Raw genomic sequence first — 18434 nt, 5'->3', positions numbered from 1 at the left:
TTGGGAATAGCATAATGGCTTCTCTCACTATCAGCGATTCTTCATGTAATTGCTGCAGTCAGTTGAATTAGTAATGTTGACCAGCAGACAGATACTACAAGACAGCCTGTGGACACAGGTAAGGCTGTTTCTGAAGACAGCAGAAAAAATTTTGATTGCAACAAAAGTAATTCAATTTGAGACAATTTTTTTTTCTATTGAATCCTGCAGAAATTCCCCAATGCCAGGGAATCTGCTGCTGCAAGAAATATAAGGGACTGTGGGTGTGGGCAGTAAGAAAGTCCCTTGCTACACAGTAGACGAGAAAAGTACTTTCTGTACCTGGTACATTCTACATGCACAGTAAATACTCTTTCAATCATTCCCTCAATTATTAAGCCACAAATCTTGTCTAAAAACCAAACTTTTGTCCTACTCTGTGCATAAGAGTACACAATATATAGCAGTTGTTCAACAAATGCTCATTGATTTCTCCTTCCTGATGTTCATAATATTAACTGACTTGCAGGTCTTATTATTCCCAAAGCATTGAAGCCTGAATCCATATTCAAGGGAAAAAGTGATTACAAGTCAGATGCTGTGCTAGACATGTATATATGCTTATTAGTTGTAGTTATTACTAATTAATTAGACACAATTCTCACAATGATCCATTGGGACAGGGATAATTATTACACTTTTAAAGGGAACTGAAGTTCAGAGAGGTTAAGCAAGTTGCTAAAGGACCCACAGCTAGTAAAAAAACATAGTGAAGATTTGAATAGATACTCAAAGTCTGCATCTGTAGCTCCCATAGGCTTCTTTATACCCCTTCTTACACGATGTTATGGACTGAACTGTGTCCTCTCCCAAATTCATATGTTGAAGTTCTAACCCCCTAGTATCTCAGAATGTGACTGGTATGTGGAGATGGGGTCTTTGAAGAGGTAAGGAAATTAAAATGAGGTCATTTGGGTAAATAAATCCAATATGACTGTTGTCCTTACAAAAAGATGAGATTATGACACACACACACACACACACACACACATACACACATAGGGAAGGCCATGTGAAGGCACAGGGAGAAGACAGCCATCTACAAGCTAGGGGGAGAGGTCTCAGAAGAAACCAACACCCCTGACATCTTGACCTCAGAATTCTAGCTTCTAGAACTGTGAGAAAATAAATTTCTGTTGTTTAAGCCACCCTGTCTATGGTACTTTGTTATGGCAGCCCTAGCAAATGAATACACATGACAACCCGTATGCTTAGCGTTTCCAGACAACATCCTTCTTGAAATAGACATAGTAGGCATGGAATTGCTGGAGACAGCAAAGAACAGTAGAAAAACCACATTAGGTAATGGATTTTGCTTAATTAACAGTGGCAGAGAGGTGCCTTAAACCACGTAATTGATCTTTATTCAATATCTGTCAGGGAGATACTTCTACCTCTGCTTCTCCTTAAAGTCAATAGAAAAAGATTTTTCAAACATACTATTTTTATTGTCAACTAGACACTACTGAAATGTGCATTTCATTTCCACAACTGATGCCGGCAGCTGTATCCTGGAGCACCATTATTCGTGTTAGAGAGATCATGAGCTCACTCTCTTGGAGTTTCCTGCTATGATGGGGCCCAATACGGGTCCACTCCTGCTCATTAAGGGAAGGGAGGTGATAAGAGAATAAATATTAACTGTGTAAATGCAGAAGCAATTAGAAGAGGCAAACACCATTTTTGGAAGGGCCACAATTATTGTTTGATTGTTCTAAAGCATGCATTTTCTATGGGGATGATATCCACCCATGTCCCTCCCCCAGCCAGCAATAATTGTTTTGGGCAAAAGGGGGAGGATCTTAGATATGAAAATGGCTTGTGATCAGCCAAGAGCCACAGTACTAAAATGAATATACAGTATATCTGGTATTAAAATTTTATGGAGAAGGACAATTAGGAAAAGGTCTAAAAGTCTTCTTAAAGGCTGGTAACGAAAAAGAGGTTGAGAATACATTTCTAAAATGTAATCAATCGAAAATTAATTGTCGGTGACTTGATTATAAGGACCTTACAGAATGGCCCATATAGGACTTAACTAGCTTTGATCCCTAGAAAACTGGTGAGTTAATGAATATCTAGTGAGCTTGTCTCAAGAACTGAAGACCAGGCAATAAAGTTTAAGAAGGTCACTGAGCAAATGTATAAAAACAATGCATAACTCCAATAGAAACCAAAAAGGGCATTAACATATTAGTGGAATCTTTAACTTAATACCAAAAAGTATCTTAATTTTTAAGAGAATTAAGATTTTACTTAAGCCTTAGAATTATCTTAATTTTTATTGGCTAAAGAAACAATGTAAGGTTTTTTTGTTTGTTTTTGTTTTCGTTTTTTTGTCTTTTTTAAGATAAGTACTAGGCTCTGCGGTGGAAAGGATATTTCCTATTTTCCCTTCAGCTTCCCCCGCCTCCTCTAATACCTCACAGGTTCTCGCCCCTGTGGTTTGAGTGACACTGTCCCCAGCCCCACTCCCCTCCCCCATAACCACCTCCATTTCTGTCCCCAAAATGGGCCCCTAATCCCCCTGGCAGGCCCCAAACATATGCTTACCCATGTTCTCACTCCCTGTGCCTCACTTCCCAGAGATTTTTTTTTTTTTTTAATATGAGTATGGATGAGAACAAGTTTCCTCCCAGGCAATGGAAACACATTTTACCAGTAGCTCCTATAAATGGTGACTAGACTCAAAGAAGATGAGATGACAGGCAGTCTGGAGAGTGTGGTAAGACTGGGCTCTAGACAGCACAGCTATGAATCCCAGCTCCTAAACGTATAGTCTGTGACCTGGGGAAGCCAGTTACTTCCCCTCTCCGGGCCTCAATTATTTTCATCTGTAAATTGGGGTTAAACAGAGTGATTTGTTATCAACTGAGCATGGGATTTAAGTGTACTATTAAAAGTGAAGCTCTGTTCTTGGCATATGGTACATGCTCAATAAATATGAGCTAAAACTAGCTAACTAATTCAATCAATCAATCAATCAGTAACAGGAATGTCGAGCCTGGGAGCCACTCTTAATTTAAATAGATGTGCTATCTGCCTATGTACTCTGTCTTTAATGATTTATCCCCCATTAGAACTGCTCTTCATTGCTCATAATTCCTTACCTCCAGTTAATGGTACAAACACCATTTCTGGTTGGATCTGCCACGAAGAGAGATAAAGAAAAATATACTCATGAAGATGCCAAGAGAGCTAAAAAAGCCATTGGAAGATCTGTTTCCAGTGGCTGTGGATCCAAACATTGTGTGTGGTCTTCTGTGAATTCAGCCCCTTCCTTTCTGTCCCTCAGACTTCACCATCACCATTTACAGATTCAGCCAATGAAACTCCCAAAGCAATTACATACATCTCAATCCTCTCCTGGCCCAACATGGTAAACAACGTTTATCTGGAGAACCTGGCATCTAACACAGCCACGCCTGCCACAGAACACTGTGTAGTTTCAGAAATGCTTTCGCTGCCAGGAGCAGGAAGCTTTGATATGCAAAGGGCTCAGGGTTCAGATCACTATTTTTAGGGATTTAAAAAAAAATGACTTCTGTCCTTGCCACCCAAACACAACAACAAAAATTACAAACCAAGGTTTTGGAATATACACTTAGGATCATATCCTAAAGTAATGATTATTTGATCCAAAATTACTCTCAGAAAACCCAAGGCTTTCTTTTAGTAGCTTTTTAAATTTTTTTGTCTGTGCCCTTCCCCAGTTACAAGCAAATGCAGGGTCTGACTCTGACCCTTGGAAGAAAAGGCACACGTCCCTGATTATTGGTCCCCATGACTAGTGGAGTATGTTTCACTACTGCAGTATCTCACAGACTTGGGGTACAATGATCATGAGAAGAATGGAACTACGGACTGTTTTCCTTAAATAAAATGCAGGAGCCCTAGGCTGTGTGTGTGTGTGCATGTGTGTGTGTGTGTGTGTGTGAGTGTGTGTATGTATCTTCTTACAATCACAACCATTTTTTATTATTACTCAGAATTCCTTAGAAAGAAGAGCAGTTAGTACTTTTGAGAGGAAAAAGGTATTTGAACTCTCTAGAATCATGCCTACTAATTTACCACTCATTAAACACTTGCTATATTCAAGCTTTGTGCTAAGCAGTGATCACATATTCACTCTTTCAGAACTCATAATAACCAAGGGTACAGAAATTTGTAGTGACATCTGCTGTTTTAACTGCTCACCATCCGCGCTCCTTCGAGGAGCAGTATTGCCTTAGGAAATTTCTCTATTCATATAGTTACATGAGGACTGTTCATCAAGTTGCCTTCCATGTCATCTTAACTTTTTTTCCCTCACAATGATTGTCTAAAGGTCTCATAATTCCTAATGGCTAAGCTTAAAGTGCTTACATACTGTGGTTCCCATATGTCAAATATCAACATTATCTACAGGTCATTCAATGAAGAATAGAAGATCCATAACCACTCCCCAAACCAAACAGTTTCTTAGTGGCTAAGTGACTAAGTCAACCATCAGTGATACGGAACTATATCATCAAGGTGCTTTGTTCATTCATTCATGCATAATAAATATTTATTGAATGCATATGTGTCCAGCCTTGTAACAGTCAGGAGGGATAAAGTGATAGATAAAAACAGTTCTTTTGCACTGGGAATTCACAGTCTCTGAAGAGACTGTCTGGTCAACGGACAAACTTGACACAGTAAACTGAATGCTATGACAAGAGTAAGCATAAGGTGATAAGGCAGCATATAGCAAGGGAGCAGAGAGAGCTCCTAGGCAGAGGGGCATGTGGAAAATGAGCCCTCAGGGACAGGCAGTAGTGAAGCAGGGGAATGCTGAGAGCTTTGAGAAGGAAAAGGGCATCCTAGGTGAAATCAACAGTCTTTGTAAAGGCTCAGAGATATGAAAAAGCACAGCTTATTTGTATACCCACAAGTAGTATGGGATGACTGGAGTGAAGAGATGTACTAGAATGACAGTATGGTATGACAGCTTCTTGAGTTATCGTGTTGTTCTTGCAAACTTGGATAATGAGCATGAATTTAATATCCTGCCCTATCAGACTCCTCTCCTTCTTCCCCTCCCCACATCTCACCAGTGTCATCCATCACATTTCCTTAGGGAGCTAATAATACACGTGGTTTCAGAACACAGTGCATGGGTCTGACTGCGCCATTCCCTCCACAGTGCAAATGAAAGACCTTCCCTTGCCTTCTCAAGGGGAGGAAAATCTTCTTCTGTCCCTATATATTAGCCAAGTCCTATATTAAAAATAATAATTCATACTACCCTATTTTAAAATATGTATCTCATATTTTTAATCCACATGTTGAAATTACTTGGTTCTGTATGAGGACTCATAAAACTAAAGATAGGTATTATAATAACTTTCAATAAAATATCTCTCAGGCAGGAGCCCTCTTTATTCCATTCCTGAAAGATTTTTATTGCATTTATATTCTTTTTTTACTCCTACCAGTGTTTATTGAAATTACCTTAGAATAAACTGGGACCGAAGAAAGCTCAAAACTCTGTCCACCCAAGTAAATTTATAGATATATTTACCTTCTAATTCCCTCAGTTTTACAAACCTGGCTTCTCATTTGTCTCCAATGAGTTATTGTTTCTATAATCACCTGCTTCTAATTATTCACTCTGAAGGGCTCTACCTCATCTCAGTACAGGGATGGTTCTACACCATTCTTCATCGTTATCCGTTATTCAGCATTGAGAAAAATATCTGCTTCCGTGGTCAGAACTGCTTAAGAGAGTCCCCTTCCTACTGCCCAGATGCTGATTTGTGACTTCAAAATTCCAACCTTTAGCTGTTTATCTTATACTGAGAATAGGCTAATCATTTGGGGGGATGATCTTTTTTTTTTCCACCCAGCTCCTTGGAAGCACGGTTATTTGACCGAGATTAAGCAGCAGATAAAATAAGTCCTGTCACAGAACAGCTTTATGAAATTATAAATAACACACTCAAGAATGATGATCGCCTTTCTTCCAGTGAAAAAGGAAAGGAGAAAGGCCCATAAATATTCTGAAGTCCCACAGAAAACAGCCATACATCTCTGCAGCTGCTTCACGCTCAAAAGAATTAAATTCCTTCAAATGCTTGGTGTTTTAGTTTTTTGTCTCTAAACTTCCTTTCTGAGATAGAGCTGGAGTTAAGCATCTCATATGAGGGATGGTCTCATTCAGCTTCATTATGAGTATTTATTCTCTATTAAAAAAAAAGATGTCTGAGATACTTTTAATTAAAGTACATAGACTCTAGATCAATCAATAATCTTTAATGAGATCTGAAAAGGTTGACATCTCAATTTAAATTTATTTAAGACTTTCTTTATCAAACTGTTGCCATTGCATAGTCCAATCTTTGATCAATGCTAATAGATACCTCCCCCCGCCCCCCACACACAAACTACTGGATGATTTTTAGACTGAACCAAAGGCAGGCAAACCTGGAGCTTCAGCAAGCTTCTTAGAAACGATCATCTCATCCCTCCCTTCTTCCCCACCAACCCCACCACTACACCCAGTGCAAGCCCCATCCAGAAACAACCTTAAAGCATGGTAAGATTGTATGAGTGTGATTATCTCTACCCTCATTTTATCCTGAACATCCTCTCTATAGTCATCTTCAAAAGAACCAACCAACACCATTATGAGAAAATGAAATAAACGATTTGAACTTGTCATACTCAAGTGTAAAAGACAGAGGCATATCACGAGGCAGGTTCTGAATGATGGAAACAAAGGGACAAAGTTCCAGCCTGGTTAAGATGCTTTCTGAGTTCCCCTTTCGTCTACCTCGATGTGCCTAAGTGTCTTTACTGGAACGACACTGTGAATTTTTAAAAAGTCTTTGGAGTTCATGTCATTGTGGTTTTTCAAGACATTACTTTCCTCTCTACTCTCTACCTGGAGACGACCACTTGCCAAATAAGACATGACAACCCACGTATTTTACTTGGCTCATATTTCCTTGGAATGAGGTTTTAAGAGAATTGCCCTGGGCTACAGACATTGCATTCGGCATGACCAAAATTAGTTAATTGGGACAGAGCTTTATCAGAAAACTGAATACAAAAATTAAGAGCAGGGCTTCCCTGGTGGCGCAGTGGTTGAGAGTCCGCCTGCTGATGCAGGGGACACGGGTTCGTGCCCCGGTCTGGGAAGATCCCACATGCCGCGGAGTGGCTGGGCCCATGAGCCATGGCCACTGAGCCTGCACGTCTGGAGCCTGTGCTCCACAACGGGAGAGGCCACAACAGTGAGAGGCCCTCGTACCGCAAAAAAAAAAAAAAAAAAAAAGAGCAAACAAAAAACAAATTCCCATTTTTCTGGATATATGATTTTATAGATGCATGTATTTACTTATTCAATCAGTCTTCCCTCAACAAATGTTTACTAACAGCCTATCGTGTGTCAGTCACTCTGCTGAGGGCTAGATAGAGCCAGTCCTTGTCCTCCTGGAGTTTACAGGCTACTAGGATTTGAGCCAGGCCGAACTAGAAAGCACTGAGTGATGCTAAACCATCAGCTACAAAAACTTGAAATTAATGTGAGGTTCGTAAGTGGTACCCACTGTAAAAAATTGATGACCCATTATCATTAAAGACCGTAGATTATATAGGAATCCAAGCGAATAGTATCACCAGCTTCTCTTTAAACCCTGCCCACTGTCAATAGCCTCCACATTATTCCTTTTTTCCTACTCCACATATACTGGAGCAGGATAAAGAGTGATGTGATTTATAATAACTTTTGCTAATGAATTAACCTTTAAGGAAATCCCTTTGTCGACTCAAGATTTAATTAACAGTAGAAAAACCAAGCTAAGCTTAGCCAAATTTTGTGCCAAGGATTGGAGTCCTTTATTTCTATCTTTGAAGCCCTGTAGGATTACACAAATAAATGTGGTACAGCATCTTTTTTTTTTTCTTTTCTTTCCAGTTTTAAGAGTTTTCTTCCATCTGCTCAAAAAAGGAAGGGTGGATCAAGAGAGGGGGGAGGGAGGAAGGAGAAGAGAGTGGGTAGAAGGGGGATTAATCCGTCTGTTCAAGGCAGCCTGACAGAGGGAAGAGGAGTATTGAACCACAGAAGATTAACCAAACTTCAATGTACCTTCCCAAAAGCAGGAGGAATGTAATGCTACGTGGTATTCCACTGATAAGCAAATCCCCCTAAATCCCTTCAATTTATTTCTTGGCCTGGAGAAATTACATATTATTTAGAAGGCAGGAAAAAATAAATAAATAAATAAATAACCCCCAAAACACGCCCACCCAACCACACACCATCTCCAGGAATCTAGATCAGGAGCCTATTGATTATATACACACAAAGGTCTGGCTTTAATGGCTGCTTTTCTTATTGGTGCAGCCCTCTCCGGGACCGCTAATCTGAAAGGCTTGGCTGTGTTCCCCCTGTAAACTCTTCTGGTTTTCACCACAAACCTTGTTTTGAGTGCTGAGGCTCTAACCATGACAAGGGAATGCCAATTTAGCTCAAGCTCCAACGACCCAACCTACTTTTCTTGCTTGCTCACCTTCTCGCTCCCTTGTCTTCCTTTTCTTTTCTTTTTCTTTCTTTTCTTTTCTTTTCTTTTTTTTTTTTATTTGAGTTGGGAGTCGCTTTCTAAGTGAGCCCTTTATTCCAATGATAATACTGACATCAAGCCTCTGTTTTTAGAGGGCGAGTGACCAAGGCCAAATATTAATGTGATCCGCAAATTGTGATGTGGATATCAGTCAGTGGACGTTGAAATTCTGAATAGTCTGCATCCTGGAGCGCATCAGTGTGTTTTGTTGATACGATTCATTTCTCCATGTTCTTTCTTGCTCTATAGTTCAGAAAGAAGGAATGGGTTTTTTTGGGGAAAAAAAAAACCTAGGAAAAATTGAGTCATATTTCTTTGTGAGATGATCTAACTCTTGGTCCTCTTTTTTGAGTTTAAACTTATCACTGAACACAGGAGAAACAGCCCTTCCTGGCAGGTTGAGAGCACAACTTAGAAGACTTAATAAGCTCCAACATTAGAAGAGAACAAGGAGTCGCAGGATAAAGCCAGTCCTGGATTTTGGTCAGCAATTCTGAAAAAAGATGTAACGTAGCCATTCAGTCCAGAGCAAATAGCAGTGGCTCTCAGTCTTTGGTCTCATGACGAACTGAGGCTTGCTAGCTGAGCAAGTGAGAAAGGAGTGGGGCAACAGCCAAATGCTGGGAATCAAACAGAACCTCGTCTTTATTTTGTCGAAGGTAGGCCACTTACAGTGAAGAGTGTGCAATGCACGTGAATATCCATCAGGTCTGTCGGTGCAGAAAAGAGTTGAGAATGGTTACCTTGCAAAACTAAGCATGATGGAATTTCATGCTTAGTAAACAAGAAACTAAGAAAGAAATTCAAGCTCAAGATGACATAGAGTGAACACGAGAAGGAAGAGCATATCAGCACAACCCAGAACTTAGTATGTGGCACAGAAAACTTAACCCAGAACAATCAAATGCAGTGGACTGAATGTAAAATACAAGCAAAAAGAGACAAGGTTGCCTATTCCTTATTACTCTGAAAAGAGTATTTCCCACTCAGCCATGTAATGTAATATTGGAAAAGTCAGATATGGGTGTCAGAGCAACAGCAATAGTTAATGCAAGGTTTGTGCATTTGACTTGGTTTACAGTTGATCTGCAGTGAGTAAGCCTGAGTCAAAACTGTGAAAGAAAGATGAGGGCCAACTGAAGAGCCTGATATCAAACCCCAAGAGAGGGAAAATGCAAAGGAGTTTGGCTTTGCAATGAAAATTTATCCCTGGTTACTCATGTCTTGAAAACAATACCAACCTCCCACAGAGAAAGATGGGAGGGCAGACTCAAACATAGCTCTTTGATTTGTATTGTAAGTCTCAAGTTAGAGAAAGTCTTTAGGTGCTGTTGCATGAGAAATGCAGGAACCCAGATGGACCCAGTTACTCTCCAGAAGTCATGTCCTCATTCCTAGGCATGGCTAGCCCCATGCTCTATATAAACTCAAAACGATTTACAAAACCAAACACAAGGTGACTTCTATGCAGGAAGGGAAAAGACTATTCATCTCTCATTTCCGATGGACAGCAAAGCTAACAACTTTTTTGGGTTTCAGTTGATAAGCAACAGCATCCACTTACTGGTAAAGTGGGGGTTGGAAATATAGCAGGTGTCATCCCAGGCCTGAGAACTATGTCATCACACAGTGTTCGGTGCTCACAAGGACCTTGTGCTTGGTTTAACGTTCTGCTCTCATCTTGAAATTCTGAATCATTTTATTCTTGAATTTGTGTTTTGCAAGTAAAGGAAATGAGACAAGGGGGTACGTGCATAAGCAAAGGAGATGCATGCAATGTGTGTGTCCACCCCTGTTCCTGGCCACCCCATCTACATATAGAGTTTCTGATGCCCCACGAGTCCAAGATTCTGTGGCCCCATCATGTACGGGGGTAAAATGAATCAAACATATTTATTTGAATTCATCCCCTAATATTTCTTTCTTCTTTCTTATTTTACACTGGTTCCTGTGGATTTTGAAGCTGCGCCTGAGAGGGAAAATGCAAAGGAGTTTGCAAAATGTTTTTGAACAGTCCAGAGGGGTCCGATGTGGTTTTCAGAAACTCAGATTATGACAAATAGTTTTTGCTCCTAAAACTGGGACCCTTGTACCTTCACTCCTGGCCTCCTGACTGTGGGATATAACTAGACTGATTTTCTCCAGAGTCCTTTTCAAGAAAGAGCTCTTTCCTGGATGGCTCTTCTATTGCCCCTGCCTCCAGCACCCCCTCCTCCAGACCTGCCTAGACCAGGGTTTAATAACATTCTGGGGAAGATCCCATAATAAGGTCCTGGGCCTTGGTTATTCCCATGTTTTCATCTTTCCAATTCTGAGAAGAGTTTCAACACATCCACTTTTAAAAAGGATCATGACAGTGTAATTTTCTGAAAAATGTTACCATGTCTTTAAACATACACAGAGGTAGTGGTGGATAGCAAAACCAGAGCTGAGAACGGGTCAGACAGAACCATAGAGTTTTGCCAGCACTGACTGTGAGACACACTCCCCTCGGAGATCCTGGAGAGCCGGCTGATCTTGGGAAAAGTGGGCTGCCCTTCCAAACGGGCCCTCTAGGAAGAGAAAGTGGATAAGTACCCACTCTGCTGAGTCAGTGACATCTTTCAAAACTGTATCAGAAGAATATTTTTAATTTACACTCTGCCTCTTTGAAAGAAATCGATATGTCATTTGATGGGACTTCTTTAAAATTGGAGCATCTTTATTTAGCTTTTCTGTAGGTTTTTTGTTTCCCCTGGTCTTCTAGGGAGCAAAGGAAAAAAGTGTTTTGTTTGTATTTGTATTGATTCAATCACTTTGAGCAAAAAATAAACAACTAAATACAGCAGAGTAGTTTAATGACAATCTTTCAGGGATCAAGATCTCTAAGCAACACAGCGTCTCATTCTAGGTGATTGGAAATAAACAGAAATCAATAAAACAGGATTACTGGGCAATAAGTAAGAGAAGCCACATTCATAATTTAAGAAGCTTCTTTTCATGCATTCATTACTGAAGAATGCACTTGAGCCCTATTCTATTTTTACAACAGCAAAGATTTCCTCCCAGCATGGAGTCTTTTTCTTTTCTTTTCTTTTTCCCTCCCTCCCTCTCTCCTTTTCTTTCTTTCCCTCCCTCCCTCTCTTTCCCTTCCTTTCTCCCTTCTCTTTCCTTCCTTCCTTCTTCCCTCCCTCCCTTCCTTCCTTCCTTTTGAGACACTGAAAAAGAGTTTCTCTAACACTTATCTGAGAATCTCCTACATTCCTTTCCTAAGGCTGCTCAGAGGAACAAAAACACAAAAGGAGGTAGGTCTTAGCACACTAGGCAAGGATTGATTCCTCAAACACTTCCCATTCCAGACCCTTATATGTCCAGCAAAGTGCCTGGTGAGGAGGAGTCCATGGCGCAACATGGGAGTAGGGTCTGAGGGATGTGGTCCCTACCTTCAGAGAGTTTACAGTGCAGCATGAAAGGCAAGTGTTGGAGACATTATTAATACCCCTTCTAATCTTCCTCCCTGCTAGGGCTGGCAATGTGTCCAGGCTAACCAAGCCTTCTTTGCAAGAACAGGTGGCCATGTGGCATTTATCCAGACAAAATGATGATTAAGGTAGTCTTCTAGGGGTTCTAGAGATGCTTATTCTATTCCTAATAAGAGAGGATGACTTGTCTGGTTCAACTGCTTTCCCTTCTTCCTTGGATTTGGATGGGATATTTGGAGTTGCAGCAGCCATCTTGTGCCCATAAGGTGGCAAGTGTGAGAGAAAGGCTAAAAGACTTGAGAAGCTGACTTAGATGTTGTCAAATATATGATATGAGTCCAAACAAGCAGTTTTCTCCTTTCCAGACTCCAGAATTCTTCTTAACTGAGTAGACTTATCTCCTCTTTAATCACTGCAGGTCATATGTTCTGTTATTAGAGGCTGAACACAATCATAATGGAGAGAGCGATCCATACAGAGCAGCCAGAGACAGAGAGGATGCAAAGTACTGTGTGAGGGGTCTCTGCCTTTGGTGCACATCACTCACACTTTAATAATATCCAGAGTGGGACTTGGGAGGCTCCACAGTAATTCCAGTGCTCTTCGATATGCCAGTCTTGTGACCCGATGAGATTCCGAAAGGAATTCGAAAGAGATCATTTTGGAGTTGGGTAAGCAAGAAGAAATATTTTTACCTTAGTAAGGGAAAATATTTTCAATTTAATATCTTGTATCTGCAATCAACATAAACCGGACTGAATTGATCATCTTCTCTCACTGCTAGGGTCATCTTTGAGTCCTCCCTACTCAGCATCACACCTCCTGGCACCAAGTCCAGTGAAGCCCATCTCTAATCAAATGTCGCTCTGTTTTTCATTTCTACTGTCCTGGCTGCTTCCCTGGATGGATCCTGAGATTCTCTAATCAGCCTCCCTTGCTTCTGTCTCTTCAATAAACCCTAGAACACGTCACTAGAATAAAAACAAAGCTTTCAATGTGCCACTCTCCTGGTCCAGATTTATCCCACAGCTGATCGAAGAAAGTCTAGACTTAATTTTTTTATTTTTATTTTTTAATTCAAGATCCTCCACCTCTGGTCTCCAATGTAACTCTGCAGCACTATATTCCACTACCATTTGCACCATGAACACCTCCACAATTCTGACTATTAAATAAATGTTTGCCATGTCTTGAACAAGCCTGATAAGTTCCTGACAATGTTCTGGCTTATATATAGCTCCTTACCCAGCTCTATTTGCATTTCATTCCACTTAAACTTGGTAAAATTCTATATATCCTTCTTTAGGGCCCAACTCAAATTCATTTTTCATGCTGCTTTTTCCTGATCCTATGGCTGAAAAATGAAATATTGTAACATGCTAAGTCAGTACTTTCTTCAAATCTCATGGAACATGTTTTTTATATTCTGACTTATAATACATATCTGGCTTACATCTTTCCCTTCTACTTAATTGCTACTGGAGGGAGGGAAGGAGTGTCCCCTATAGCCAGCTATAATATCAAGGAAAGTGTTGTGTTTGGGGTCAGAAAGCATGGGCCCTGCCCCTGGGGGTGGAAGCCCAGGGCGATCACAAGAGCTCTGCCTTCCAGTTTCCTCTTCTATAAATCTGAGAGGACATCTACCTCATGCCATTATTATGTGGGTTGAAATGGATATCAGTGACTCAGAGATAGTACTGTTTGTGATGTGTTGTTAATATTATGACATTATTTATTATTGGTTGGAAATCACCCACAGGACTATTACAGCGCTGGATGAGAGCTTAGGTGCACAACAGATATTAAATGGACAGAAGATGCTCAGGGAGTGTGTGTTGATTTAAGCAGAACTGGGCAAGCCAGGAGTCATGTTTGAAAAGAGGAATAGGGTTGGAGGAGGGAACTACTCCCCATCCTTGTCAAATTATCATTAATTCTGACCTTTGGAAGTGTCAGGGTCAGGAATACCTTTATAAGTTGTTTGTCAAGAACAGGGGTTGCAGGGCTTCCCTGGTGGCACAGTGGTTGAGAGTCCGCCTGCCGATGTAGGGGACGCGGGTTCGTGCCCCGGTCCGGGGGGATCCCACATGACGCGGAGCGGCTGGGCCCGTGAGCCATGGCCGCTGAGCCTGCGCATCTGGAGCCTGTGCTCCGCAAGGGGAGAGGCCACAACAGTGAGAGGTCCGAGTACCACAAAAAAAAAAAAGAACAAGGGTTGCTCTGGAAGAGTATATTGGCCTTCAAGATACAAAATGTCTCATTGGTCCAGACAAACCCATAAACGATTCATCTTGCAATTGTACAACCATGTCCCAGGGAGTCAATTCCTTATTTGAAGGACTATAGGTTTAAAGTAAGTCAAATATCATGTAATATTCTGGAAATTGGGACAACTTAAGATTTTAATAGACCTGGTTTTGCAAAAAGTCCAACAAGTGCCCCCCAAAGAGATTTGGGTCTTGCTTCTTATCATTCCAAATAGGATTGGCTGAGCAGAGCCCAGAAAAAACCAACCTATGGTTCTCTGGCCATACTAGTCCTGGTGTCACTTAAACCTTTAAGTAGAATTCTTTATATAAAAGAAAGAGTAAGTGTAATCGCTCGGAATAAATGCCCTGTAAAATGACTGCAGCAATTGCGTTGTTTGTAAGTGCCTCTGAGTCCATTAAGATAAACATCTGTCTTTGAATATTCACCTTAATGCACCAGACTGTTCTTTCTTAGATAAATCTTACTTGAACGTCGAGCAGTTAGCACAGTTTCTCATTCCTTGCTCTCCTTCCCTTCCATGTGCACATCAATGCGTGCAGGGGGAAAGCATTTAAGCAGTGCTAGTCGCGGAGCACACATTAACACACAAGGCAGTCTCTAAACATCTTTAAATGCAGAATAAATACAGTTTAGGTTTTAAATATCTTCAGAGGTGGTATACCCAGGAACGCACTGGACTGGACTCTTTCCCACATAAGTGGTATCTTATAGGCAAAGGCAATAAATGCTTGTATTTAAAATAGTTTTAATACGCTTCCAATTGTTCATCACCTAGAGGTCCAAATGGAATCTAATTCCCTAGTTACTCCTCAATGAAACAAGTTTATCTCTATATTTATATCATAGGATATATCTAGAGCTCTGGCTGTATTTTAAGCTTGGGCCCCAATTTCATTAACTTTTGTAGCCAAATTGGGAAAATGCTCAAGGATCCCCAGTCCTTATTCAGAGCACTCATTTCTTCTCTGCTGAAATGAAGATTAGACATAACTCCATAAACAGTATGTGGCTTTAAATGTCTTATGTGGGTGTCACATTGGTTATAACAATATTGGCAGGGGTAATATTAAATTTAACAGTCAGTATTTAACAATGAGTGCAGCAGGAGAACTGATCCATCAGAACAGACAGTGGCCATAGCTCTGGAGCTGGGTCCTGGAGCTTCGGCTGCCCCAGGCCTCCATCTGCTTTGTGGTGTGGGATGTAGGTGGCGAAGTAGAGGTCATCTGGGGTCTTGAGGTAGTGGCTGTTTACCAAGTAGTATCAAAGTGTTTCAATAATTTTTAACAGAGTTAACTAGATTATTTAGCAGATGATGCTAAGGATGCCAAGGTGATACACTGAATTTGTCTAGGAACGAATGCCTTTGGATTGAGAAAAATTCTGCTCAGTGATATCCAAGGGTATTCCCAGCTGTGCCCGGGAGGGTCTCTCACCATTCACTCATTCAACAGCTCTTTTCTGGCTAACACTTTGAGGGAAACAAAAAGACATCTGAAGTGACTTCAGTCCTCAAGAAGCTTATAATAAAGTGGTTAAGTGTCTGGGATAAATATCCTTAAATAATAGTAAAACGAAAGAAAAAGGGCTCTGAGGGGCGAGGAATAAATGCTGGCTGGAATGGCAGAGAGGAATTCATGGAGATGTTGTCTTTGGCTTTGACAGGATAATAGGATATTTATGGGCAGAGGTGGGAATAGACCGCCCAGGTGAATGGCACAAATCAATGCATAGAAGCAGGAAAGTAGAAAGGAAGGGATGGGAATAAGAGGCTGCTTTGGTTTGGTTGCAGCACAGGGTAAGTATGGAAAAGGTGGGTAGTGGAACCAGGGGACTCCAGGGAAACCCACCTCTGTTTCTTGACAAACATACCAAATCAAATATACACTAACGGTGCACTGGCAAAGTGATCTTTTTACACAAATGCTAGCACATGTTATTTGTTTAATTTCAGAAGAAATGTATGTTCCAGGCATTTAAAGAAACTGTTACACCAAGCTAATTTTCACTGCTGCAGACACAGCTGAATGAGGACATCACTGTATACACTTCAGAGCTGAATGTAATGCCTGTTTCCACCTCTTCTTAAGTAAGGCCCCTGTGAGAAGGTGGGCACCTTACAAAGAATTCCTGACCGTAGGTAAGAATTCTACTCTCTGTTTTGAAAATCACCCTGCAAAGTTCTTCTGTCTTCCAACTGAATAACATGTTTAGCCTGAGAGACAGTTAATAAAGCCCTGCAGAGTTCTTTTCAGCCCCCTTGGATGTGATGAAATGTCATACATTTGGAATGGCCATGTTCACACCTGTGTGTGGGTCTGTATATGTGTGTGTGTGTGTGTGTGTGTGTGTGTAACAGAAACATAAAAGGGACAAAGTTAGTTTTAACAGCCCAATAGATTCCCAGCTGGAACACACTTTCGAGGAGAAAGTTACATAAAAGAAACTTGGGCAACTTTAAACACCATCTGGACCATGCTGTGCTCATTTGAGCTTTACCTGTTTAAAAAAAAAAAAAAGGCAACATAACAAAAAGTATCTACAAATACAACTAGAGAAGAGATTTTCTGATTCTTTGGAGATCAGATACGCTTGCCTTCAAACACTGCAGCACATCTCCTTTAGTCCTATTTGATACAGAGATACGTTTCTTTTTTTAAAGTAGTTAAAGAGTCTTCTAAAGTCCAGTCCTAATCTCTGGAAGGAAAAAAAAAAAAAAAAGATGTGCAAAAATAAACCCAGTACCTTTGAAACCTAATTGAAAGAGATTTCCAAACAACTCAATTGCTTTCTCCAGTCTTCAGAGGTAAAAGCTAAGCCCATGAATCCCAGCCCTGTAGGTAAAACACTGGCATTTCCAAAACTTAATGCATTGTGCAACCAAGAGAGAAAAGGCAATAACGCTAAGGGCCTAGAACTGCACCCAGGACTAAATCAACGCGGTAATAAGCACAGAGCACACCACACCTTCCATTTTCTTGTTTTCATTAGTCAGAGCCAATGTGGGGAATATTTAATATTCATAAACCAATTTATGGGTAGAAATGTTTTTTGCTCTTGCTTTGGTGTTTTTCAACTAAACAAGAATCCATTTCCATATTTTACATAAGATATTAATACATTTGAAGGCAAGAGGTTTGAAGGAGGGCTTAATTGTATTTTTTTATTAAAAGGGAGAGTAATATTTTCTCTCAGGAGACAATTTTCATGTGAAGTTTTAATTGCCAAGGCTCACAGCACCCCATCAGACCATTTTTATTTTCATTTTACATTAGGAGGGCGATGAGGAGATTACTGGAGAGGCAAAGTGCAAAGGTCATAGAATGAGTCAAGAAGACCCATCAGAATTCACACTTGGCTCACAAGGTGGGTGTTAAGGCTTAATCAGCAAAATTCAATAAAACACAAATGGCTTATGAAAAAAGTTAATTCTAAACACATACACAGTACTATTACAATTTTATATAATACGATGTATGCAATCATACTGCTTTTAGTCACATTTTCATTTAGAAAATAATTACTCAAAGCCTGTTTAAGAAACTGCATGGCATCCAGACAAAATGATTTCCTTTAAAAATTTTAGCAACTGTGTTCTCTGGAAAAGATTGAAGGATTTTTTGAAATTTCTGCTTTGAAATGTCAAAGTAGTGAGGTTCTAGATGATGAAGCAGTGGGATTTTGGAAATATATCCCTGCCCCCGTCAACATGACCATTTGGTCTTCAAGAGGCAGGAAAAGAGTGGGGCTGTAAACAGATGTTGGCCCCATTGTAACACAAGCTACCTTTTTTCTTTCTTTTCTTTCTTTTTTTTTTAATCTTCATCTGGTTCATAAAAAAGCAATTTGGAGCATTTTAATTTCTTTTCTCACTTAATAACAGTAACGACTTTCTGGGTCAAACATTTCCTTCTAGTTAATGATCAGTCAGCTGAAAGGCTGGGTGACAAAGACCGGCAGCCTAGTCACTAACTGCCAATTAACAGCCGCTTTATCAGTCGGTGCTATTTAAATATAACAAGACATATGCCAAGCTATCCACAGAGGGCTGGGTACCAAAATCATATCATTAAAA

General features: G+C 40.4%; 1 protein-coding gene across 18 annotated transcripts in view; it reads right to left on the bottom strand.

Moving 5' to 3' along the window:
* NRXN3 (neurexin 3) overlaps positions 1-18434 on the bottom strand; it is a gene marked incomplete at both ends in the record, with an annotated part of 1611783 nt that overhangs the window by 49310 nt on the left and 1544039 nt on the right. The window lies entirely within an intron of this gene.

This window comes from Mesoplodon bidens (genome assembly GCF_964165515.1).
Source record: "Mesoplodon bidens genome assembly, chromosome: 3".
In the NCBI taxonomy this organism is placed as follows: domain Eukaryota; kingdom Metazoa; phylum Chordata; class Mammalia; order Artiodactyla; family Ziphiidae; genus Mesoplodon; species Mesoplodon bidens.
Note: the sequence above shows the minus strand (reverse complement) of the source record. Positions and strands in the feature narration are given on the sequence as shown.